The sequence below is a fragment of the Eurytemora carolleeae genome, unplaced genomic scaffold (assembly GCF_000591075.1).
Source record: "Eurytemora carolleeae unplaced genomic scaffold, Eaff_2.0 scaffold274, whole genome shotgun sequence".
Classification (NCBI taxonomy): Eukaryota; Metazoa; Arthropoda; class Copepoda; order Calanoida; family Temoridae; genus Eurytemora; species Eurytemora carolleeae.
In genome coordinates, this window is record NW_019396169.1 from 156,024 (window position 1) to 161,355 (window position 5,332).

Genomic DNA, 5,332 nt, shown 5'->3' on the forward strand with positions numbered 1-5,332 from the left:
ATGTCACTTTCTAGATAGTAGATTTTAATATACATTAAAGCATAACTTTATTGTTATTTTTGTCTTGAAATTTGAAACTTTATGATTTTACTTTTTATGCATTTTGTATTTCATAAATCGTATAATATTTGTCAGAAAACGACCTTCTGAGGAGTCTAAGCCACCAAAACAGTATTTAAAATTTAATTTTCATTTCTGTTACGGTTTCCACCTCAATAGCTAACATCCATAAATATATATTTTGAAGCTTGACTCTATATATATATATATATGATATTCTTCGGTTAAACAGTTAGAGCCGGTATAATTTTAATCCCGACCCATTTTTAACCCATCTATAATTGGTCAAAGCTCAGAGATTCAAACAAATTTTAGAATTTGACCATCAGGAAATCTTGATTATAATAATAATAATAATAATAATAATAATAATGATAATAATGTATTTTGACATTTCAAATTTATATTATTTTTTTTTACATTTTGTGTTTACATTTAGCCCTGATACATACAAAATGATATATGGATAAATAGAAAAGGATTAAATCAAACAAATTATCACTTTCATCTAGGTCAAAATTATGCGGAATTAGTAAACATAAAATTATGAGCCTCTTGTGTTAAAGATAACCTATATAAGTCATATGATTCGCCAAATCTTGAAATCTCACGCTATAAAGTTACAATAACAGATTTCACTTTAATACAAACAATTGACTAAAAAAAATCAGGAAGTGTAAAACTTGCTAGGGTTGAACCGATTGTTGAACTACTCACTTATAAGAATATATAATAAGAGAAAGTGTTCAAAAATTACGTTTTGACTCAATTATTTTTTTTGAAATTGTCCAGCCATTTAGTTTAATTTGTAAACCTTTCTGTTGATAAAATTTCATTTTGGACTAAAGAAAAATCTACGTAATATATGAAAATAAAGGAAAGCTGATACAATGCCTCTTCCCCCCGGCACACATCAAGCCGGTCATTATAGGTCACCAGACATGTCTCAGGGGTTTATGTACACTCTTTGTTCTGACAGGACTAATAGGTTACCGCACACTCTTTGTTCTAACCGTACTACTCGAAATGTAAGAAATTTGACGAGGACTTTACGAATAACAAATTAAAGAAAGAAATTTATCAATTTCTGTGTTAAACTGTGTAAAAATTCAATAGTTTTTGGTCAACAAAACAACACTATTCAAACTCACTGAAGTGTATTTTTAAACTGTTTCACAAACAAATTCGCCGACAATAAAGTATAAAAGAGAAAAGTTTATTGGGTCAAGTTTATAGTAATATAGAAAGACGACATTAAAGCAAATATTTAGTGTATTTGATGTTGTTACAAAGAAAATTTTTTCACAATTAACTTATTAAATTGTTAAACCGTTTTTTGAATTAAATAGGTCTGTTTGCACTGTACAATTGTTGTGTCTCATCTTTTTGGACTATCTAAAGACAAACAATGAGTCTAAAAGTCGTCTTTTTATTTCAGAGTTTTTAGAATCTCACTGTAGATCAAATTGTGATCGAAATTTAGAGCTTGCCAGGACCAAACTGTTAAATCGGCGTTAAGCTGCAATGGGAAATGGAGTTTCTAACATATTTAGACAAAGAAAATTCAGAGACGACTGTACAAAATCTATACTCTATGTTTCCTTATATTTATCTTTCCTCTACCTGTAAACTTGATTATTTCTTTGTCATAATCAATTAATGAACAAAAAAAGATTATATTGAATCTATATTAATTTAACCTTGGAATTTAAAGAGTGTCAGGTCGTCTTTAAAATTTCATCTTTTGTGGGTAACCCTGTAATTAGTTGAACCGTTAAAGGGAGTGTTCACGAAAAATATAAGGGGGTATAGGCTTACGGCGAAAAATGATAGCTTTTGATCGCTACTAATCTTACTTCTATCTGTTGCGTCTATAAGGAGAAAATAATAGTCATCGATTATTTTTCGACGCATTCGTGTATAGTCAATATTTCTTAATATTTTTGATTTGTTTTTTAAAATAATATTTCGCTGGCGCTGGATTTTCGAACATTACTGAAAAATAGGAAACTGTCGTCTTCATTATCAAAAATCCTCAAAACAGGAATAAATGTTTTCAAAAGTAACTCTCAGATCATAAAAAAATAAAAAATATTATGAAATATTAACTTTATACGAATGCCTTGAAAGAGTTTTATGTTTCGAGTTTGGAATTATTACATTATAAATTATATACATTATAAAACACAGTAAATGAGGACAAAAACTATAAAAATATAGTCTACATATACCAAAATTTGTTACCTGTGTTCCTTGTTTATCCATTTCATTACATATTGTTATAATGTTTATTTATGTATACATTGAATATAATAACACATGTATATGTATGTACAGTAAGACCCATAAAACTGTGAAATAGGAAGACAACAATTCAATCTTATGGGTTTATGTTGTTATGAGGAAAATTCTTAACTGAAAATTCAGCAAATAACTGAAATAGGTTTGTGTATTGTGTACACTGTCCAATTGCTGTGTTAATTTGGAATATCTAAAACTATTTATAACTTGAGCCTACTAGTTATCCTTCATATTTTAATTCCACAGTTTTATGAGTCCAATGGAATACATAAAAAAGACTAAATATATGTATTTGTTTCTAAGAATAAAAAATGAGTTACCTTAAGACGACATTTCTACTTTGCTTAAATTTAACTAGAAGAGAAATTTTGTTACGAGACTGAGAAATGATCAAAATCTGGAATCAGGGCTGGGCAAGTACAGGAACTTATTATATGGGGGTTGGGGTTGATTGGGGCTAAACTACTCGATCCCTGGAGAAGTGATTATGATTCCCATGGGTGGGGGATTCAGACGCTGGAACCTCAAAAAAGTTTAGGTTTCCCTGAAAAAAATCCCATATAAGGGATTACTATAATTAGAGTAAAGTGCGCTTTATAATAATTTGATTAATGTGTGAATTATGATAAAAGATCCATGTTACTTAATCATTTACACAGATCCAAATTGGACTACAAACGAGTTATTATGTATGTTAGCAATGTTGCGATAAAAAATGTTGTTTGATTTCTCTTTGAAAGGAACTGAGTCTTAGCCACAGACTTTTGATTTGCTGATGCCTATATCTTTGTAACACAATGTCGTAAACCTCAGATACTTCGAACTATTAAAAATGTTAGATCAAATGTCAACGGTTTACATTATTAGGTTGCATAGATATAGATTGATATAGAGATGAGAAAATTTAAGTTTGTGACAAAAACTCAATTTCTTTCCCGAGTTTCTAGTTTAAAAGCAAAGATTTTTATTTCACTAGCTAATGACTCAAGGCTCAGAAAAACATTTAATAATCCTTTTATCTTCAGTAAATCAAAGCCCATATCTGATAATCTGGATTAGTTAAAAAAAATTGGGTTAATACATTTATGTTGCTTCTATTGACAAACAAAATGAAGTATGGAAATCGAATTTTATGTTTATTTTTATGCTATTTGTCTCCAAGGACCCTATTTAAGGGTATTATAGGAGAATTCAGATTATGCTATAATAACAATCACACTTTTTTCGTAAGGTAACTTAGGCTCCTCTGGGATATCATCGTTTTCAGATTGCTGAATATAATCTATTAAAACCTACTATTTTTATTCAAAATTTGGTATATACCGTTTTCTGAGTTTGACCCAGTTTCATATCAATTTCTCGAGACAGGAACATCAGATAGAACTCTCACGGGTCTCAATCAACTCCTGAGATTCTCAGGTTTCATGCCTATACCCCCTTTTATTTTTCCTTTACAGTTCTTTAAAGGTTTAAAGAAACCTGAGCCCGCGATTTAAAAACTTCGGCTCGAGCCGTAATTCCTTAAACCCGACTTTAAGATTTAATCTTTGACCCAACTCATGAGGACAGCTTGAGTCACGTGATTGACAGCTGCAAGATCTTCGACTCGACTTAAGGAGTTAGGCCCAATGAAAATAAAACCGACCTCATTTGGTTTTAGTGGAGAATAAGACTCAATGTTGAATCTTGTTCTCATAAAAACCTGGAATGCGCCAATTCCAACAATGAAAATTCGCCAAATAGAATATCAAACCGGTTTTTTGAACTCAACTCGGTGGAAAATAAGAGCTTGATTCCGAAAGCTCAAGTCGTAAATAAGGTCCAACGACAGCTTAGACCTGAGCCGTATTTATCCGATTTTAAAAAATTCAATCCATGCCATGAAAATTGAAATAATACTGCTTATTTTATTTCTTGTTTAGTTCTTATTTTGAAATAATTTTTTTTTGCATTTGATACTTTGATAGAAACCTATTTTTAGGGATAAAATGAAAATTCCCTGGGGAAAATCGGATACAGTTTAAATTTTTGCGTTATTATCTTAGTTTTAACTTTTTAGCTTGATTTGGACTGTCATATCTTTCTATCCTTGTATTTTATTAACAAACTTATTTCAATAAATGTTCGCAAAATAAACTTGTCTTGAATTCTATCTTTAACATTTTTCAAGGTTTATAGTTATACTTTAATTGTTGATTAAAGATATTTTACCATGAGCACAGATTATTACAGTTACTTGCACATAATTAAGCACATGGCACTTTTTCATTAAAACTCTAATAAATCGCAAAATTTAGTTTATAAAAAAAGATATTTTCCAATATGTGTTCTTTATTACTTGCTGTCAATGAATTGTTTGAAAAAATTTATGCTGTTAACGGGGTTTATTTAAAATGAAAAATTAATAAGCTGATATTTATTATAAAAGTAGCACTTTACTCTATTTATTGAATATTCATCCATTCTTTAATTTTTGTTTGTGTTCTTTGAGTAACCACACAACGATTTAGTATTTTAGTTCGGAGAAAATTGTCTAACCTACCATTAGACCATTTGAATATTCTTTCATAAAAGAAAGGTTTTAACAAATTATGGTGTCTTCTTTGATTCATATCTACGAAAATATTGTTACTGGCAAACGATATGAATTTATCTTAACAGAAGTTTACAAATACTAACTAGATAAATTTAAATTTTACAGTAATCTAAAAAATTCAAATTTATTCATTTTAATATTGTAAAATTACATTGACAGATATGTTATAATAAGAAATATAGTTAATACATTGTGAAGAGGTTAGAATGGATATGAATCAAGGTGTAAATCGTTCATAAATTAAAAAATTAAACAATCTAAAACATAAATTTTTAATTTATCTTTAACTAATTGGAGAACATTTTTACAAATTAGATATTTTTTCTAAAGGGGATGGTGGAGTTGGCACATTTGATGTAGGGGGGGGGGGGGCCC